The sequence below is a fragment of the Hakea prostrata genome, chromosome 6 (assembly GCF_041222555.1).
Source record: "Hakea prostrata isolate BN-2017 chromosome 6, UWA_Hpros_2, whole genome shotgun sequence".
Lineage (NCBI taxonomy): Eukaryota > Viridiplantae > Streptophyta > Magnoliopsida > Proteales > Proteaceae > Hakea > Hakea prostrata.
This window is the reverse complement of record NC_142605.1, coordinates 2,916,874-2,939,830: the sequence shown is the minus strand read 5'-3', so window position 1 is coordinate 2,939,830 and position 22,957 is coordinate 2,916,874. Positions and strand designations below refer to the sequence as shown.

At 40.5% G+C, this 22,957-nt stretch overlaps 1 non-coding gene and 1 pseudogene across 1 annotated transcript; one reads left to right on the top strand and one right to left on the bottom strand.

Annotated features, from left to right (window-relative positions):
- Positions 1–3,565: 3,565 nt before the first annotated feature.
- LOC149012114 (uncharacterized) lies at positions 3,566–13,132 on the bottom strand (annotated as a pseudogene).
- A 1,133-nt stretch (positions 13,133–14,265) lies between these two features.
- LOC149012113 (small nucleolar RNA R71) lies at positions 14,266–14,369 on the top strand. Its single transcript, XR_016174199.1, has one exon. It is a non-coding gene; the product is annotated as a small nucleolar RNA R71 (small nucleolar RNA).
- The last annotated feature ends 8,588 nt before the right edge of the window (positions 14,370–22,957 follow it).

Genomic DNA, 22,957 nt, shown 5'->3' with positions numbered 1-22,957 from the left:
ACATCATTAGGAAAGAGGCTTAAAAGATCGAAGATCAAACGAATCAAATCGTATGAAGAACATAGCTACTGTCTTGCTTGGTCAATTGAATGGTAGCTTGGTCCAGTCGACCAAGCAATCGACCACCTGAAACAGTACGCAACAGAATTTTGGTTTTTTATCCAAAACTCAATCTACAAGATCCGGAACACTACGAAACTTGGAGAAAACCTCTAGAACAGTAATCTAACGCTAAAATAGCATAGATTAGACACTAACAATGATAAAAAAAAACACTACTTACTAATTTGGAAACATGACTTTCTAATTTGGTAAAATTCATAGTTTTCGATGAAAACATGAAACATTCATGCAAAACAGATCTAACATGCTAAGAAAATCAAATCGAAAGAATGATCATGGCTTCATGAAGATTTCACAAGGATCATGGCTAAGATCAATATGAAGATCATAAAACCTTAAGAATTAAAAGAGATTTGTAGAAGAGATGGTTGCAAGGATGCAACATCTTCTTCATAGTCTAAAAACAAAGAATAAAATATAGTAAGAGTAGATCAACACAACACAAGAGTGATTACTAACCTTTGATTGAAGAAAAGGAGATGAAAAGCTTGAAGTCTTGCAAAGTTCTTCACAAACACCAAGGAGAGTCTTTGAGAGAGTCTTCCCAAGTTCCCTGAGGGTTTTAGAAACAAAGGAGGCTAAGAAACACGTACTTCTATTATATAGAGCACCAACAGACCTAAATAGAAGATCTTGGCAAATTCTGACCCTGTAGGGCGATTGACGCAATCAACCACCCAGTCGACCAAGCCAGTCAACAAGGCCAAGACAGGGAATTGAAGGTCCAAATCAAGTCCAAACCTAATGAGCTTCTCCCAACACAACATATGACTTACCTAGTATAGAGAAATGCCTTCAAATCATGTCTAACTATACTTCAAGTCCATCAACTAGACTCATCTTCAACAAGGTGCAATTTTCTTTCCAATTCTGAACAAGCTTCTAAGTATGGAACACCATCATCAAATTCCATGGGTTCTGGGTCAAACGCCATGTCTTCCACTAAGATGACCCATAGTTGGCTTTTTTCCTTTACTTCAGGTCTTCGGACCTGATCATGTCGTTAACCAATCAAAAATAAAATCCTATACTAATCTAGCATGCAGAAAGTACGGGGTCGAACTATGGGGAACTAAAAGCCTAAGTCACTAAGATTGAATTCAACAAAACTAAATTTAAACTAAATCTACTAATTAATGCAAAAACGTTAACTATGAATATGTGAAGATCTTTGGGATTTTGAATCCCCAATGCTTTTCCCTAACCGATATAACTCTACACTTCAAAGCAAATTAGGGATGGTCTTCCTAGATATGCCCTATCTTCGCAAGACTATCGTCCTTCGCAGAAGCTTGGCACGCTTAGTTTTCTGAGCTATAGAACATCTTTGGCCAAATTCAAACACAATCAACTAGAAGATTTAGAACAATCAAATTAATGAAATAAGCATGGTTCATCTACATCCCAAAGAAAAGGAACTAGCTATTCATTATCACAAAGTTCATAAGAAAAATAAAGATGAAACATAGGGGGAGAGAGAGAGAGAGAGAGAGAGATGTGGTCTTCTTCTTCAGCAATGAGAGAGATGAGAGCCACGTTCGCCGTCTTCTTCTCTTCTTTGTGGCTGGCTTCTCTTTATGTCTCCCGTACACCATGAATCCCCTCTCTTTACCCGTCGATTTGACATTTATTCGTTCGGATTTTGGAAAAATTCAAAACTAGAAAGTTGTAGATATTTTCAATATTGTTCCATAGTATCTTGAATCACCACAATCCAAGCTGATACGAGAGAGATATTCTTAAAATACTGAACGGTAGGTCAGTTTACCCGATTTTCAAATTTATTACCAATTTTGTTCCTTAGACCTCCACCTATTTCCAATTTGGCTAAGATCTCACTTTTCATGATTTCTTGGGCAGCAAGATTGAATGCCATGATTTAAAATCCACCAATATCTAATATATTTGCCAACTTTATTCCATATTATCTCTAATAACCAAAATCACCTTATTCTTGAAAAATACACAAAAATACTCAATTAGCTCTCTTTAATTAAATAAGTATGGAGAATTAAATCAAACAAATAATGGTAAATGCATGCTTATCAAATACCCCGACACTTGAGTGTTTGCTAGTCCTCGAGCAAAACAAAACAATAAAAGTAATACGGAAAATAAAGAAAGAAAAACCTAACTCACTTTCGTAGGAATCACGGTTGCACTTAGCATGTGCAACAAGCCTTTAAACCCCTAGGTTACCCTAGTGGACGAGTTGTGTCTCGTGAGTGTTTGCAGAGAATATACACACAAAATTCTTAAGTGCTCTTCTAATTATTCTGGCAATAGTAAGAGTAAAAAGACAGATTCCAAGACAAAGACACTCCGTTAAAGATTGAAGGGAATACAGGCACCCCCACACTTAAGCTCTTTACACCCTCTTTTGAGTCTAGCTCTAGGCAAACAATTCAATCGAGAAGTCTCCTCTTATCTTCAGTTTACCAATTCACCCTTAGATAAGACTAAACTAGGTACCAAATAATACCAAGAACTCAAGATCTAAGCAATATTGACCTTCTTAGACATTTCACCTTTATAAGCACATTAATTCACTTCCTTCTTTAATGCTCACAGTTCTAGTCCGTGCAATGTCTTGCCTCTTAAGCTTTCTAGATGGCCTATGTAACGAGTGTTGGGTCAGCCGCTCTCAAGCCAGATGGCCTTAAGGGACTAGGTGTAGAATACCCCTCGAACTAACTTACTCAAGCCAACTAGGCTATAGGCCGAGACTGGACCAAAGACACCCCAACTGTTTGACGTGAGGCACGATGTTGGTGACACCGAGACCCGGTTACTAAGAAGGAGGTCTAAACTTTAAACTTCAGCATATTCTTTTTTTTTTTTCACATTATACTTCAATTCACTTCACATTTAAATAGTCTAAAATCGGTCTCAACTTGTCACCATAAGCACAAGGCAATACAAGACAACTAGATGGTCAAACCTTTTGGACTACCTGGAGTTCCTATTTTCCGATTCAACCTAAGTCTCAAAATGTAAAACCCATTACTATTCTCTCAAGAGGGTGTTCATTACATCAGATGGGATTTCTAAAATACTTAAACTCTCATTTTGTATCTAAGCCAGGAATTAAAACATTTATCTTACAAAAGCCAGAAAAAAATTGGGCACTTTTTATCTTTGTGACAATGCTCTACCAACTATCAACAAGTCTTACTCGAGTTGACACCCCCCCACTTAAATTATGCAATGACCTCAGTGCATGCAAGATATATAAAAAAAATGATAGAAGCAAATAGAGGAAAGACTCAAAGAGTGTACCCGATGTTTGAAATCGTGATAAAGGAGCACGCAACAGTAAAACCTAACAACAAACAAATAAAAGAGAAGAAAAAGAACAAGAACAAGAAATAACATCTAAACAAATGGGTTGCCTCTCATAAAGAGCTAAGTTTAGAGTCTTCAACCAGACTCAGTGAGAGACTCATGAAGAGTCTTGAGGCAAGTCTTCTAGATCCAACTCCTCAATAAGTTGGCCATCAACAAGGCCATCAATATAGGGCTTTAGTCGTTGGCCATTAACCTTAAAGGTTTGCCCATTTAGTGGGTTACGGATCTCTATCGCACCATGGGGAAATACATGAACAATCACATAAGGACCATCCCATCGAGATCAAAGCTTACCAGGAAATAAGTGCAATTTAGAATTAAACAACCACACTCACTGATCAAGCACAAAGGACTTCCGAGTAATATGTTTATCATGAAAAGCTTTGGCTCGGTCCTTATAAATGCGCGAATTATTATAAGCATCATTACGCAATTCTTCTAATTCATATAATTGAAGACGACGAGTAGAACTAGCGTCAGACATATCAAAATTAAATGTCTTAATCACCCAAAATGCCTTATGCTCTAACTCAACAGGAAGATGACAAGCTTTACCGAAGACTAAACGGTATGGTGACATACCAATAGGAGTTTTATAAGCAGTTTCATAAGCCCATAATGCATCCTCTAATCTAACATACCAATCTTTGCGGTCAGGTCTAACGGTCTTTTCTAAGATGCGCTTGATCTCACGATTAGAAACCTCCACTTGACCAGATGTCTGAGGATGGTAAGGAGTGGCAACCTTATGGGTAATGGAGTATTTCTTTAGCAAAGATCCAACCCGCCAATGACGGAAGTGACTACTGCCATCACTAATAATAGCTCTAGGAAAGCCAAAGTGGCTAAAAATATTGCTCTGGATGAAGGACATCACTACCTTATGATCATTGGTCCTAGTAGCTTTAGCTTCTACCCATTTAGAGACATAGTCAATTGCTACAAGTATGTATTCATGACCAAATGATTTAGGAAAAGGTCCCATTAAATCAATACCCCATACATAAAAAATGTCAACAACAACAATGGGGCTAAGGGGCATCATGTTTCTACGGGAAATATTGCCAACCTGTTGGCATCTAAGACATGCTCTACAAAAAGAATGGGCATCTTTTAAACAATGTAGGCCAAAAAAAAAAAAAAAAAACACTCTGCAGCACCTTTGTTGCAGTCTTATTACCACTAAAGTGTCCCCCACAGGCGAGAGTATGACAAAAGGATAAAATGCTCTGAATCTCACTCTTAGGGACACAATGAAAAATGACTTGGTCTAAACAATAATGAAAGAGCTCAGGATCTTCCCAGTAATGGTACTTAAGTGAGGAGAAGAAGCGGTCTTTAGCAGTCTTATCCCAATCAGAAGGAATCCTCCCCGTAACAAAATAATTAACAATATGAGCATACCAAGGTGTAGATGTAGAGGATATAACTAATAATTGCTCATCAAGAAATGTCTCACTAATCAACTTAGAGGGGATAGAATTAAGAGGAATTCGAGATAAATGACCTGCTACAACATTCTCTGAGCCTTTCTTATCTCTAATCTCTAGGTCAAACTCTTGAAGGAGTAGAATCCAGCGGATGAGCCTAGGTGTCACACCCCACCCGTCGGTCTCAGTTATCCGCTTGACAACCCGTGGGAGTGAACCGTCACAGGATCCTCGGTCTTACCCATCAATAATAATAAACACAAGTATAGACAATCAAGAGCAAGAATAAGTGCAATAATTAATAAAAAGGTTACAGGAATCCAAATACTCCAATAAATATCCAAGAAAAAATCAAAGGAAAGAATCAAGAATCAAATGTAATATCGAGTTTAGCGGAAGCAAAATAAATAAACTAAACAATCTTCTTTCCGGTTTTCTTTTCAAAATTTAAAAACTGGTTTTCTAAATCAGCAAGCAGAGGGGGTCCTCCAATCTTTCTCCATACGATCATCAAAATCATGGCAATTTGCCTCCGTCGGCCATCAATGGGTGCTAAAAGTGCACACCAAGCATCTTCAGGATGCTTCATGCTCTACAAGTTCATGTACCACTGTCTGTGTCACATCAGCCTCATACGGAAAGGCTCTTTCATACGAATCATCTCCAACTTCCGACGTTGTGCAACCATCTGTACAATTTATATAATACATATAACGAAAGGAATGAGCTCTAACGAACTCAGTAAGGAACATACAATTCTCATATATATGTCAATACAATCCACGAATGCATATATGAAATGATATGGATGGTATGCAGAAATATGAATGCTACTAAGATCTAACTATACAAGTCCCTAATAGTTGACATGCTTTAAGATATACACCAGCCCTCCTCTGGGTAGGTATATTCACTCTGATCCGACAAGGACTGGTTACCTCTGTAGGGATCTTGGGCAAAGGGGTAAGTCCACACCTGGCTCTCAAACCATGGCTGGGGTTAAGTCAACACTCTCTCACTAAGACCATTGGCAAAGAGTACTGGCGCATATCGGGGTTTCTAATCCAATGCAAGTCATAATGGTGACATACTATATGAAGTCTAGATATTTCCCCTATGGCACCAACCAACTCGGTTCAGTATCCTTCGCAACCTAGAAGTGAGAACAGTCAAGGACTGGCTACCGCTGTTGGACTCCACTGCTTAACCCTATGGTCATCCACATATTATTGGGGCGGATGCTCTCATGACTCCTCACGACACCCGGTCCGCTCCTTGGAAGTCCATGAGCCCAACCCTAACATATGAAACCCTACCATTGCATGACCAATAGTGGACCACTGAGTCTCCGGATGGGACTGGTTACCGCTATAGGATGAAACAGAGTCACATCACCATTGTCACGGGTCACCCGGCTTCAACCTGCCAAAAGGGTAATAGCATGTGGGGTACCTAGCCATGCAATTCTAGACTCTCCTAGGTATGTCATCCAATAATTATGATAGTGCTAGAGGCATCAGTGAGAATGTGTCCCATACCATAGCCCTCTGATATCTCCAACCAAGATATCCCAATGGAATACCCCTTCCATCACAACTACACTACATCACTCTTTATCATACCAAGAATAGTTGTGCAATATCATAAAAGATGAAGTACATCAAAGAACACCACAAACAACAAGTATACAATAAGATTCACATGCTTTATACAATCACAACAAGTTGCATGATCAAAGAATAGTAAATAGGACAGCTGAATCATCATGTATATGTAATTGCATATAAATAAGAATGCATGTCCTTACCTATAATTTAGTAGGAGTCCTTTAAATTACAATCCAAACACAATTATAAAACTTTAAGTAGAAACAGAGGACACCTATATGCAGGGTTACAAGAATGTATAAGAGTCAAGAGTCAAAACAAATCCAAAATCAAACATACACAGTCACTGGAAACCAGCCGATCGCTTAGGTTAAGTGACCTCCACAAGAGACCGCCCTGGTTTCAGACAGTTTCCAACTCCGAAAATTAGACTTTTGATCATCTTATTTCAATCCGTTTTGGGATGATCTTAGTCCAAATTTCAATCTTAATAAGTCTATAATAAAGGGGTAACAAGAAACCCTAAATTAACACAGATCTAATACCCAAATCATTCCCCTTGATTAGATCCATCAATTAACAAATGCAAGGATTCCTTTCTAGATAGGATCTCATCAAGAACATTGGAAAAGAGCTACAACTAATCAAGTGGGTAACCAATAACAAAATGGGGATGGGTTCATATCAATTAGAGGTTAAAAAGAAGAGAATAGCAGATGGAGATTCACTACCTTAACCAGAATCACCAAGAATAGAAGGGAAGAGGTTCTAGATCATTAACAACACTTCACCCACCTTCCAGCATGTTTCCACTGCCGCTTAATTGCCCAAAATATCAATCCCGAACATAATAATGCGTTAATAGGGCGAGGGATGCTATTTATAACGAACAGGGGGCAAAATAAGGCATTTTCCCGTAAGCAGAAAGTGGCGGTCGCTTGGTTTAATCAACCGCCACTAGCAACCGCCCCCCAAGTATATTGCTATACAAGGGTGCTTTGCTCAGGGGGTTGAAACCCAAACACAACCTAACCCAAAACAACACATGGGGGAGGTCTTACCTTCATTCCGGACATCTCCAAACACCACTTGCCTTCTACCAGAGATCCAACTTCCCAGTAAGGTAGATTCTTCAACAAGAGAACCCAGATCCATGGGTTTTGGATATGGATCATGGACTTCTATCTGGACACTCCACAAAATTAATCCAACTAGACCTTCGGGTTCTTGGACCTGCAATGCGGATTTTAGGTTAGAAATACGGGGGTTGTTACACTAGTCTTGGCATCAGGCTTAGAGAGAAGGTGCCAAAGAGCTGTATGATCTAAATAGATAATCACCTTTGAGCCCAAAAGATATGAACGAAGCTTAATCAAGGGCAAAAACCACTGCTAGTAATTCCTTCTCAGTAGTTGTATAATGCATCTGAGCATCTGAGAGGGTCTTACTAGCATAGTAAAGAACGACTAGCTTCCCATCTACCTTTTGACCCAAAATAGCACCAAGAGCAAAATCAGATGCATCACACATAATCTCGAAAGGGAGATACCAATCAGGTGATTTCAAGATAGGTGCTTTATGTCACATCCACCCAGCCGGTACCCTATCCGGCATACCCGGGATGTGATCCACAGCCCCGAAGATCCATAGTTCAGGGACCACATAATCCACATCGACGATAATACAATCATGAACAGATAATAATCATAAACTAACAATGAATGATCATGGAATTCAGAAATAAGGAGTCAGACATAATCATAGTGCGGAAATAAATATCAAGTCAGATAAATTAAGAAGGCAGTGGGCGGAATCCACTCCTTCACCAAACGGAAGTGAGGTCAAAATTTAGTTAAGTACACGCTCAAGTTATAAAGGTAAGTTAAAATTATTACAATTCTTCTAAGTATACCGTCACAAAAAAAAGGGTAACTACTCATAAGTCTCCTCCATAATAAATATATCCTCTTCAAAGTTGAGGACCATGGAGACCCAACATGCGTCCCATACAACTCCGGCCACCAGGTAATCTTCTCGGTATGGTCACCAGTCCTCAACGGCCAGCCTCCCGGATGGTAGTATGAGGTATCCGGGCCGCCCCGGGGAGGGTGCCATCGGAGTAATCACCCGAGAATAGCCTAACCAAATATTGCAACGAAAAGGAATGAGTTCAAAAGAACCCCGGCAAGGAAGTTATCCCACCACACATAAACCACAAGATAATCATAAAATGATGCAGATGATATGAGGCATATAATGCAATATGACTTTATTCTAAGTATGCTGGTCATCTATGGTAGACATGCTTTAAGTCATAGCACCATACTTCTTTAGGTAGTCTCGGTCACTCATCACCGGGGGAATTGGGTCCCGCATCCCTCTCGGACAAATCCATGGTTGGGGGTTTCGGTCACCGCCTCTCACATCACCGTTTGGTCTAAATATTGGCGCATGTCGGGTATAGCCTAGCCCAATGCAAGTCATCTACTTAATCATATCATGCGAGTCCGAGATACTTCCATTCCTCCCCTCTCGGGATCCTTTCCGGTATCCTTCACACTAGAGTCACGGATATTACTCACCGGACTCATCAACCCTATTGGTCATCCACAAATGGTAAACGGGAAGCTCTCACGTCCCTCTCACGGATCATTTCACCGGTCTTGAGTGCCCGTGAGCCCAAGTCTAGCCATTTGTAACCCTACCAATAAATGGCCCCCTTCGGGTGACCGTAATGCAATTTATGTCCTCTCACGGAGTGGATACCGGTCTTGAGCGCCCACAAATCCACACTACTACCACGGGTTGTTCGGTCTCAATGCCCTTCCGAATCGGGTCCGATATGATAGGGACATCCTAGCCATACGTCTAGACAAATCCTATGCATGTCATTCAATAACCCGGAAAGCGCCAATGGACACCTTCGGAGAACATCCCATACTATTCCCTCCGATGTCCAAGGAAGAACGATAGGGTACCCCTCAATCCCAAGTTATACTTAAGCAATCACATGCCCAAGTTCATCATATCAGTTCACAAGATACAACATCATAATAAACATTCGATTCATGACATTGACATAAGTCATCATATATTGAAATTGATAAACATGATAAAACATTGAAGTAATATAATGTAAACACAAAGCTACTGTTAAAAGACATATGTAGCAAGTCTAACATGATAAGAATATGAAATAGAAACTATATTTACTAGGTTAGGAATACCAAGTCAAGATTTCCATATCCTAGGTAATTACATCGATAACTATCCTTACCTTGAATCGGAGAAGAGAATGGTCCAAGATCACAAGCAGTGCCCCAAATAGTCTTAAAGTCCTAAACAAGCATATATGAAAGGTTAGAGAAGAGATCGAACAATCGGAGATCAGAACCGGGCAAAAGTTGCTTGACAACAACTCTATTGGTCGATACATTTGGTCGATAGTATCGACCAATAGTATCGACAAATCAATCGGCGGGAAAGTCCGGATTCTTGCCCAGATTTGGTCTTCGGGTCTCGGATTGACATGAAACTTGGAGGATAGTCTAAGCACAACATGGGGACACTAATTATCAAGAAACTTTCATAATCCAATGGTCCATTTGGAAATCTCCAAATTGACATATTAAGGTTAAGAGTTGTAGATCATAGCATTGGCTATAACTCAATGCAAATTAGGGGAAAACATGGGGGATTAGGTAGGGAATTGTTTAGAAGTAACATGGAGCACATATGCAAGGTATAGATTAGGTAAATCACGAGCTTCATCTCAGTTTTGGTAAATAAAGCAAGTTGGTAAGCAATAAATCATGGAAATGTGTAGTCAATGATCATGAGGTGAATCAATCATAATAATATCGGTGAAAACATCATTGTATGGGGTTTAGAAGGTTCATGGCAAGGTGTATGCAAGGTTGCAGCACCTTGACCATGGTCCCAACAGTAAAATAGAGAAAAGATGAGTGAGAAAGTGATTAGGAGAGAGAGTCATACCTTTAAAGTGGAACAAGAAGGTAGGAATAAGTGGTTGGCAATGATTGATGAAGAAGATGCTTCACCACTACCAAGGAGGAGTTCTTGGGAGGCTCTCTCACGCAGGCAGGGTTAAAGACGCGAGAATAGGGCTCCAGTCTCGAGGAATAAATAAATAGAAAAGAATATTCTAAGAATCTTACATGGAGGCTCACAGAGACTTGTTGGTCGATACCTTTGGTCGATGGTATCGACCAATAGTATCGACCAAAACAAACTCTGCAGAATTTTTACAGAATAGTTCAGCAACTTTAGGTGCGGACTTGGAGGGCTATACAAGGTCAAATTGCATGGGGTTTTCTCCTATAGTTCACTCAAGAGGTCTAGTTTTAGGGAGTACCTTCGGATTATGCACAGGAGTCCGTTTGCTATTTCAACTGTCTCGCTCTTCATCAGTGCGCAGATTCTAACTTAACACTGGTAAAGTGCTCAAGGAAGGAGCAGCATCATCAATGTCCATAAACTGGAATTCCGACATTACGTCATCAACCAGTAGGGCCCATAAGTCCCTCCTACCACCACTTCGGGTCTTTGGACCTACAAACATAACAATGACCGGGTCGGGTCAAGGCTAGGTAAAAGCTGGATTTTACACTTTAGACAATAAATCTCGAAGGGTATGGAAAGCATGAAGGCATTTCTCATCAAAGGTAAAAGGGGCATCCTTTGCAAGTAAATTGCATAAGGGTCTAGAAATCTAGCTAAAGTTCTTAATGAAACGCCTATAGAATCCAACATGGCCTAAGAACGATCGGACTTGCTTAACTGAAGTGGGAGGGGGTAGTGGCAATAACCTCAACCTTGGCCGGATCGACCTCAATATCACGTGTAGACACTATGTGTCCAAGGACAATTCCTTCTTGAACCATAAAATGGCTCTTCTCCCAACTTAAAACAAGGTTGGTCTCCACACATCTTTTAAGAACCTGTGATAACCGGTTGAGACACTTGTAAAGGAAGATCCAAAGACAAAGAAATCATCCATGAAAACCTCTAAGGATTGGCCAGCCATATCAAAAAAGATGGCCATCATGCACCTTTGAAAGGTGGCTGGAGCATTACATAATCCAAAAGGCATGCGTCTAAATACAAATGTACCAAAGGGGCAAGTGAAGGTTGTTTTCTCTTGGTCAATAGGGAAAATGGGAACTTGGTTGTAACCAGAGTAACCATCGAGAAAAAAATAGTGACTTTGTCCGGCTAGTCTCTCTAGAATCTGATCAATAAATGGCAAGGGTAAGTGATCCTTTTTGGTGATTGTGTTCAACTTTCGGTAATCGATGTAGACACGCCAACCTGTAGTGGTACGAGTTGGGACGAGATCACCATTGTCATTCGGAACCACAGTGATGCCGGATTTCTTAGGGACAACCTGGGTAGGAGTGACCCATTCACTATCAAAGATTGGGTAAATAATTATGGCATCTAACCACTTAATCACCTCATTTTTCACCACCTCTCTCATATTAGGATTCAGACGATGCTGAGGATTCCTACGGGGTTTTGCTCCATCCTCACAATATATCCTATGCATACATATGGAAGGGTCTATGCCCTTAAGATCAGCTAAGGACCAGCCAATGAATGACTTGAATTTAGAAAGAACTCCTAGAAGGTGGTCTTCTTGCCTAGGTGATAGATCAGAAGAAATAATGACAGGCAATGTTTCATTTTCCCCTAAGAATGCATACTTTAGATTGGAAGGGAGAGGTTTAAGTTCCAACTTAGGGGGAGATATGAGGGATGAGGGTTGGGAGATGCAACTAATGGAGGTAGAGGCTCAAATCTATTTGTAAATGGTGGCTGCTCCAAAGGAATGGAAGAGTCCAACAATGTGTTGACTTCCTCAATATTCAGGTCAGATTCTCCAGATGTCAAGTAATGTTGTAGGGGATCATCAATAAGCATGTTTGGAGTATAATCCGCCACTACCTCATCAATAAGGTTATTCGCAAAGCACTCTTCATCTTTATTTGGGCTTAAGGATGCATTGAAAATGTTGACTCTAAATTTCTTATTTCCAAATGATATATCCATGACACTCGATCTACAATTGATGCAAGCATTCGTAGTGGCTAAAAAGGGTGGTCCAAGAATGACTGGTGGTAACTTATTGGTAGTTGGATTATCCATATCTAGGATCAAAAAATCTACAGGAAAATATAGATCATCAACCTTTACCAAAATGTTTTCAAATAGCCCACGAGGTCGTTTGATTGAGTGGTCTGCTAATTGTAGTATCACATCAGTGGATTTCAAATTTCCTAGGCCAAACCTATCATAAACTAAACCGGGTAAAATATTCACACTGGCTCCCAAATCAAGCAATGCTTTGCTTTTAGATAGATCTCCAATGACACATGAAATTAAAGGTGTACTTGGATCTTTAAGTTTAGGGGGCAGTTGGTTAGAAATTATAGAGCTAACTTGTTTAGTTAGGTGCACAATTTTAAGAGTCTGAGTTCTCAACTTACGCTTTTGGGTGCATAGATCTTTTAAGAATTTAGCATAAGCTAGGACTTGCTTGATAGCATCCAATAGTGGGAGATTGATATGAATTTGTTGGAATAAATCAATCATTTCTTGCATCTTAGCATTCTTTCTAGGATCTGGAATTGAGGACTCAAGAGCTTCAGGGAAGGGGGCTTTGGGAGTGTAAGATTTAGGAGTAGGACCATCTACAATCGGAATGTACAACCCCTTACGAGGAAATTGATGGGTAATACTCATAGGTGGTGTCTCTTTACTAGGCTTGTGTGCATCATCACCAGTCTCATGGGTCAAATCAACCTCTTCTCGACTCTCAAGATCGATGGGCAATGGCATAGGAATGGACAAAGGTGAATTATATTCCTTCCCACTACGTGTCACAATAGAAACTAGTTGGACTTTTTCTTTCCCAGACCCAATTTGATGATTAGGGTTACCTATTGGTTGACTAGGTAATTGGCTAGCCTCCCTCCTACTAATGGCATCAACTAGTTGACCAAGTTGGGTTTCTAATTTGTTAATAGAATGAGAATGAGAATGTAACAATTGACTATTTTGCTCTAGTCCACTAAGTGCCTTTAGTACCTTATCTTCAAATGATGAATTCTGTAAGGGTTGTGGAGCTGATGGTTGCTCATTCCCATAGGTATTTTGTTGCATCTTAGATGGAGGTGGCCTATAGGGTATTTGATAAGAGGGATTGGGCATTGGTTTTTTCCATGAAAAATTAGGTGGTCTCTCCATCCTAGGTTGTAGGTAGTGGAAAATGGGTCATTGTTCAGTTTAGAAACTCTTTGGGCCAAATTTGCATGCTCTTGAACGAACTCAGGGTGTTGATAGCCAAATAGCAATCAGTGACATTATGGGAAAGGCTAGAACATCATGCTTCAGTCTAATTAGGTGGAGAGAGACTTGTAGGAGATGGATATGGGGTTTGTTGTCCTAATGACAAGAGATAGTCTAATTTCTTAGATAGCAAGTCAACCTTAGTGTTCATTTCAACAATAGGATTGATCTCATAGAGACCGCTCCTCGTTGGATGCCCAATGGGTGGAATCTCAATCCTAGTTGCTGAAGCATGGTATTGGGAATTTCCACTAGGGGTCTCAAAAAGTTCCCATGCCTCTTTCTCATTCTTGTGCATGAAAGTCCCACCACAAGAAGAATCAACCATTTTCCTATGTCGGTCTCTAAGGCCATCATAAAAGCACTGAACCAATTGCCATTTAGGAATAGCATGGTGGGGGCACTTTCGAAGTAATTCTTTTAGTCTTTCCCATGCCTCATGAAATTGTTCTCCTTGTTGGGAGAAACTTGTTATTTCTCTCCTAATGCTATTGGTACGACCAATGGGGAAGAACTTTTTTAGGAACTCCTGTTGCATTTCTGCCCAAGTGGAAATTTTAACATTGTCTAAAAAATGAAGCCAATGCTTAGCTTTATCTTTAAGGGAGAATGGGAAAAGAAGTAACCTTAAAGCATCAACTGAGAGGTTTTGAATTTTAATTGTGGAGGACACCTCTAAAAACTCATCTAAGTGCTTATAAGGCTCTTCATTGGCAAGTCTGTAAAAAGATGGTAGCATTTGAATCACACTAGATTTAATCTCATATTGAGCCGCCTCTATGTCAGGCAACTTAATACAAGAAACTGGAGTATATATCGTAGGAATGAAATGCTCACTCAAGGGCCTCATTGGAGGCTCATAGTTTGCCATGGTTCTTTGCCTTCTAAGGTTGGCCATGGTCTCTTCTAACTCTAAGTCAAGTGGGGTCAACTCAGGGTTTAGGGATCGACGACCATGCATACACACAGAAAACAAGCTAAATAAATAAAATTAGAAGAAAATAACTACAGGAAAAGAGAGAGTTTAGGATGTACCTAAAGCGCAATCCACGTGATCTTTTGAACAAAAGTTACACATGTGGGATCTGAGGGATGGGGATTTTTAAAAAATTAACCTAAACAACCCAATCTAATGTAAAAACTACAATTGAAATGTCATAAATACAATTATATCTAAGAAAAAAAAGATAACAACCTAATCTAATTGTCAAATCGCTACTCTTGTAGTTACCTACAAAACAAAAGAAAAAGAGATTAGTTAAATAATCAAAGAAAAAAATTAGAAATTAAAAATCTAAAATTACTCTAAAAATTATGTCTAATTGAAAAAAAAAATCAATCCTAGCAAACATGCTTTGGTTCCTCGGCAACGGCGCCAAAATTTGATTGTGTCGCTAACCAATCAAAAATAAAATCCTATACTAATCTAGCACGCAGAAAGTACGGGGTCGAACTATGGGGAACCAAAAGCCTTAGTCACTAAGATTGAATTCAACAAAACTAAATTTAAACTAAAGCTACTAATTAATGCAAAAACGTTAACTATGAATATGTGAAGATCTTTGGGATTTCGAATCCCCAATGCTTTTCCCTAACCGATATAACTCTACACTTCAAAGCAAAAGCAAATTAGGGATGGTCTTCCTAGATATGCCCTATCTTCGCAAGACTATCGTCCTTCGTGGAAGCTTGGCACGCTTAGTTTGCTGAGCTATAGAACATCTTTGGCCACACTCAAACAAAATCAACTAGAAAATATAAAACAATCAAATTAATGAAATAAGCATGGTTCATCTACATCCCAAAGAAAATGAACTAGCTACTCATTATCACAAAGTTCATAAGAAAAATAAAGATGAAACATAGGGAGAGAGAGAGAGAGAGAGAGAGAGAGAGAGAGAGAGAGAGAGAGAGATGGTCTTCTTCTTCAGCAATGAGAGAGATGAGAGCCGCGTTCACCGTCTTATTCTCTTCTCTGTGGCTGGCTTCTCTTTTATGTCTCCTGTACACCATGAATCCCCTCTTTTTACCCGTCGATTTGACCTTTATTCGTTCGGATTTTGGTAAAACTCAAAACTAGAAAGTTGTAGATATTTTCAATATTGTTCCATAGCATCTTGAATCACCGCAATTCAAGCTGATACGAGAGAGATATTCTTAAAATACTGAAGGTAGGTCTGTTTACCCGATTTTCAAATTTATTGCCAATTTTGTTCCTTAGACCTCCACCTATTCCCAATTTGGCTAAGATCTCACTTTTCATGATTTCTTGGGCAGCAAGATTGAATGCCATGATTTAAAATCTACCAATATCTAATATATTTGCCAACTTTACTCCATATTATCTTTAAAAACCAAAATCACCTTATTCCTGAAAAATACACAAAAATACTCAATTAGCTCTCTTTAATTAAATAAATATGGGGAATTAAATCAAATAAATAATGGTAAATGCATGCTTATCAGGACCTACAAACAACAAGGTTTCCGAGTCAATGTTAGGGCTGGGTTTCACAACAACTGTCTTCTACCTTGACTTCAGGTCTTCACACCTACAACATATGTTTCCGGATTAGGGTAGGTGCGGGATTTCATAGTTAGAGGGTACCTTCCCATAAGGAGGTGCTTGAAGAGGTATCTCACAAAGGAAGGTGCCTTACCTTCCAACAAATAGCTTTGAGACTCTATATAAACCCAAATTTGAGCTCCTTTGTGTACATTAATTTTCTCGTTCTCTCTTCCTGTTGTTTTTCTATTTAGTAGTGAAAGCAGCCTAAAGGCACTGAAAAATCCTTTATGGGATGCAATCTTAAAGTCTGGGGCTGAGTGATATTGGGGGTGAAAACACACTTGGAACTTGTGTTGCACAATTCGGGGCATTTAAATATCTTAAATAATGTACCATAGGTACATTGCTACTCCGTCAAGTTCGTAATTACAATAGTCTTACAAGTGCTCATGTAAAGTCTTCAACAACATCTCTACCCAAACCAGCCGTTTCTCTCCTGAAGTCCAGCAGAGAATTCTCGTACTGTCTTCCATCCCCATCCTGTTAAAGGTCTTCTCCACTTCCTTCTCAATCATCAATTCCACTAAATACCACCTCTTGAGCCATACAAGTTATAGTTACACAGTGAAGATTGAAATAGATTCCTAAGGAAAGGAGGCTAAGGGGGAAGGTTCAAATGGAGTAGTGGGTGATCAAACAATACCGATGATGACAACGCTGGATTACCATTTGCAGTGGAGTTAGGGAGCTCACTAACTCTCATACTCCCCATAGCGAATGCGTGTTGGGTCAATAGTCACATGACTCCAAGGACGATCTAGTAGCTAATTGTCACTACTTGATGACAAGCATGCCAAAAAACTATACAAAATCGAGGTTTGATAAAGGTGCGAATTATCAACAAAGTTCGTCATTTAAATTTCACCAATAATTCACCCAAAAGTCTCAACATTTTATCACTAGATGCCAAAATAAAGTCTTCAATTCACGTGACTTCATTAAAGACATCACCATTTCCTAAGTGGAATTTTGCAAGAGAAGTGATGGGACTGAAGGGGCTCAATTGGTCCCATAGACATTTAAAGTTTTGTTCACTATTTAAGACTTTTTCTGGAGAGATAGAGTGGAGGTGAGAGTTTAATGCTTTAATTAGTCATTCACTCCTTCCTTGTTAAGTCATAGATTCAGAGCTTGTTCAACCCTCCAAGTGGCTTAGGTGCAACGAAAGCATAGAGGTGAGTCCAACGAAGAGCTTCTGTTTTGTCTCGTGATTCCAACGAAAGCATAGATTAGAGCTTCTTTTCTGTCTCATGATTTTCTACAAATCTTCTGCTTGTTGTACTTCTCTCTCTCGTTCCCTGCATCTCTGCAAATATTTGCTTCAATGAGAAGAGGAGAGAAGTTTAGAAAAGAGAATCACAAAGAGAAAGGAATTGAGGTTTTGCCACTGATATGGAGAAATTATGATCAGACCGGGTTCATACCTGGTTCGACCCTCAACCCCGGTCGAGACAGAGGGAACCGACTCGCTCCCGAGCGAATCGGATCCAGAAGATGGCTTGCTGAGGAAGAAAACTTATTCAGCTACAAGCACGCCCTAATCCTACTTATGGATTAGGTTAATTACCCTAATGATGGCAGACTCGAATTGACGGCTGTGGCTAATCATTATCGAAGAGATAATCATCACATAACCTAAAGGTTATCTCAGGAGTCCTCTACTAGTCCAAACTAGTAGAAGTCTATTGCTCAACGGATCTAACTGTTAAGATCCAACGACTACCCGAAGAAGGCTCAAGTGCATCCAACGAAGGAGATTCGAAGGTACACTCTATATAAACCCCACTGCCATATGAGGTGAGGGGATCGAAAAGACACAATCTGAGACTCAGACTCAGATTGAGATACATACTGATAGACGTAAACTATCAGCGGCTTACGATCTAGATCACCTTTCCCAGTTCTTTATTCCTTAGCTCTGTGCTGCTAGCAGAGCCGTTTGTGATTAAGTTCATCAACTGACTTAGCCTTCGGAGGTGGATTCCCAACCCCCGCGGTCGGGCCACATCTGATGCTTTCGTTTTGCAGGTCATCACGAGGAGATCTAAGGGCTGAGCAGATTTTGGACGCATCATTTGGTGCCGTCTGTGGGAAACGACTTGAAAAGCCATGGTGACAAGATCAGCCAGCGGCGCTGCACGGCGCAATTCCGGTGTTCGGATCCCTGGAGCGAATAATCCAGATATTCCCTAGGGAAGCCAAAATCCTATCGAGGTAGATGGTGGTCAGGGAGGACGTAATCCTCCTGATACATTCCAAGATCAATTGGATCAGGTAAAGATTCAACTTTTGGAGGTGAGCCAAGCACTCCGCATGCTCACCGGGACGCAGTGGTTTTACCACAAGAACACGATCAACGTGATTCAGGGAGACGTGCGTTGCCACGTGATCAAAGATTGGCTGAAGACCGGAATATCTGTCAGAATTTTCGTGAAGGAGACCGAGGACCTCGGAGGATTGACGATCAACCTAGGCGAGATGATCGGTTTCGACGGACCGCAAGAGAGTACAAGCGATTCAAATACAAGGTTGAATACGGGGGTAAGAACTCACTCACCAACTGTCAGAAGAACCGTTCGTGATGATCGAGCAGTTCGCGACGAGTGGAATGTTCGGGAAGGACGGGTTGTTCGTGATGATCGAATAGCACGTGATGATCGTGTTAATTAGGGTCGTGATCATATCGTTGAAGATCACCAGACCCAGATTGGTCAGGAATTGGCCAACATCAATGAGAAATTAGGGCAGTTGGCTAAGGGAAGGATAACTGAGGATATTTACTCAGTCATTCGGAAGAACCCCTTTGTCGAGCCAATTGCGGGATATCAGCTTCCCCATAACTTCCGTTTGCCTACTTTTTCTACATTCGATGGCTCCAGAGATCCAACAGCTCACATTGGCTATTACCAACAGACCATGGCAGTTTCAGGTAATTCTGATGAAATTTTATGCAGGGTTTTTGGTTCATCTTTAACTGGAGCAACGCAAAAGTGGTTTTCGAACCTCCCCTCTGGAAGGATCATAAACTTTGATGAATTAGCGCGCAAGTTTATAGGGTGATTCTAGAGTGGAATACAGGTCAAAAAGACAGAGAAAACCTTGTTTACTGTCAGACAAGGAAAAAACAAATCAATTAGAGAGTTTCTGAAAAGATTCAGCAAAGTAACGATGGAGATAGAAAATTTGGATGAGCAAGTAGCCAAAACTGCTCTATTCACGGGACTCACTTATCGGAAACTCCTGTAGTTATTACTACAGGATATGCCTGCAACTTATGCTGAGTTGGTACAGAGATGCCAAAAGCAGGCAGAAGTCATGGAGATTCTAGATGTGCGCCAAGGAGATAATAAAGTCTCCAATAAGAAACGAAGGCTCTGAGCGAGCGAGAAGCCAAAGAAAAATATCCGTGATCGGGTTGGAAAATCTCAGGCTTGGCGCCAAAGGTCTCCCGATAAAAGTGAGTACACTCCATTGAATGTTCCTCGGGCTGATATTTTAAATATCATCAAAAGAAAAAATATTTTGAAGTGGCCGCCTAAAATTCTTTTGAAACCCGGAGAGCAACAGGATCGAGAAAAGTATTGCCGATTCCACAAGGACTATGGTCATTATACAAATGATTGTTGTCATCTGAAAGTAGATATTGAGAGATTAATATCTCAGGGACACTTGTCCAATTTTGTTAGCAGAAGGAGGGAGGAGCCACGTGAGGCACGCGCGGCTGCTCCTAAAAGGGATCGTTCGGTTAGTTCAGAACGATCAAGGGAGGCTCGAAGTCTAAAAAGGGCAAGGAGGTGATTGAAGCTACTCGGTCACCGATCCTTACCATCTTCGGGGGACCAGAGCCCGAATCACTCCGGAGTTTGAAAACAAAATCCAAATTTGTCAGAATCGGAGAGACGCAGAAGCGAAAAAAGCTGAATGGTGAGGATTCTATCACCTTTAGCGAGGAGGATGAAAGAGGCGTTTGTTTACCTCATGATGACGCCATAGCCATCAAGGTAGAGATTGCACGTCGGGAAGTGCATAGAGTTTTGGTTGATACAGGGGTCTACATCGACCTAATTTCTTATGAAGTGTATCAAAAATTGAAGGTGGATCGGGACTTGATGGAACCTTCATCCACACATCTATATGGTTTTGCAGGGTCATCTGCGGTGGCGGAAGGATCTGTCCAGTTGGACTTATCTATTGGAAGTTTTCCTAAGGAAACAACCGTTCGAATAAATTTTTTGGTGGTTCAGGAACTGCCAGCTTACAATATTATCCGCGGGCGACCATCTTTATCCAAGATAGGTGCTATTGTTTCGACAAAACACCTGAAGATAAAATTCCCGACTGATATGGGAATTGGTCAAGTCTCCTCTGACCAGAGGATCTCTCGGCAATGTTATGTTGCCTATTTAAAAGACAAGGAGGGCCCGAGGAAGGTAACTGCCCTACCTATAGAAGTTCGAGACGATCGGGAAGAAGCAGAGATGCAAAGACCCGAACCAGTGGAGAAGCTAGAACAAATCCAGCTGTGTACCGAGGATGAGAAAAAGATTACTTATATCGGGTCTAAACAGCTGGAGGAATTTAAAGATGAGTTGAAGTTATTTCTTCAACAGAATAAAGACGTATTTGCATGGTCTGCTGAAGACATGCCAGGAATCGATCGGGTTGTCGCAGAGCACAAACTCTGGATAGATCCTAAGGTGAAACCAGTGATACAGAAAAGGAGAAATTTCTCCATTGAAAAGTATGAAGCCGTTCGTAGTGAAGTTGAAAAACTCAAGAATTCTGGTTTCATAGAACCAATTGAATGCCCAACTTGGTTGGCCAACGTGGTAATGGTAAAAAAGGCGAATGGGAAGTGGAGGATGTGTACAGACTACACAGATCTTAACAAGGCTTGCCCTAAAGATTGCTATCCGTTGCCTTGGATTGACCTCTTGATAGATGTGACTGCAGGATATGAAACTCTAAGTTTCATGGATGCCTACTCAGGGTATAATCAGATCCTTATGAATAAGGAGGATGAGAAGTTTACAGCTTTCATGACTGATCGTGAAAGCTATTATTATAAGGTCATGATGCCTTTTGGCCTGAAAAATGCAGGAGCCACATATCAGAGGGCCGTCAACAAGATTTTCAAAGATTTGATAGGGAAGAATGTTGAAGCTTATGTTGACGACATGCTTGTAAAGAGCTTTACAAAAGTAAATCATATTGCAGATTTGACTGAGGTATTCTCAGTATTGCGAAAATATCAAATGAAGCTGAATCCAGAAAAGTGCGCCTTTGGAGTTTCCTCGGGCAAATTTTTGGGCTTCATGGTGTCACAGAGAGGAATTGAGGCTAATCCTGCCAAAATACAAGCTCTGGTTGATATGGAGGCTCCCAAAACTGTTCGTGATGTGCAGTGTTTAACAGGGAGAGTTGTTGCTTTGAATCGATTCATCTCCAAGTCTGGAGAAAAATGTTTGCCTTTCTTCAAGGCACTCAAAGATTTGAGGGGCAGCAAGGAAGCAAAATGGACCGAAGAGTGCCAGAAAGCTTTCGAGGAGTTAAAAGAAACACTCGGACAACCACCGATCTTGTCCAGACCAAAGAAGGGGGAAATATTACAGCTATATCTAGCGACGTCCCTTTCAACGGTCAGTGCAGTACTTGTTCGTGAAAAAGATAAAAAACAATGGCTGATTTACTATGTAAGCCACGTGTTGCTAGATGCGGAGACAAGATATTCGCAGATTGAGAAGCAGGCTCTGGCTCTCATGATGGCCGCCAGGAAGCTAAGGCCATACTTTCAGGCTCATCCAATTGAGGTATTTACAACTTTTCCTCTTAGTAAAGTTCTTAATAAACCTGATTTATCCGGAAGGATGGTGTCCTGGTCGGTCGAACTCAGCGAGTTCCAAGTGAGCTTTAAGCCCAGAACCACAATCAAGGCTCAGGCGTTAGCCGATTTTGTAGTAGAAACTACTGCACCGGTGGAATCCACCATTGAGGATCCCATTATACCAACCACTTGGGAGGTATACATGGATGGTTAGAGTAATAAAGATGGAGCAGGAGCTGGAATTCTATTAAAAAGTCCAGCAGGATTTATTATTCGATATGCTTTGAGATTTGCATTTGAAGCAAGTAATAACGAAGCAGAATATGAGACTCTGATAGCTAGACTCCGGTTGTCAAAAGCATTGTCTATTGCAGATGTTACTATTTATAGTGACTCTCAACTTATAGTCAACCAAGTCCAGGGGGAGTATTGTCACATCCCGCCCTAAATTCACCAAGGGGATACCCTATCTGGATTACCCGGGAAGTGAATTACTGTCCCGCCGATCAAGTTTAGGAACGATCATAGTCACTTAGCACAATAATATAATCAAAAGCAAGAACAATTCCTTATTTCCAAATAATTCAATAATAAAAGTCGAGAAAGTACCTCAGAAGGATTCACGAATAACATCAGAGTGCGGAAAGGATTTCATTAGTATAAACAATCAAGTGTGAAAAGGAGG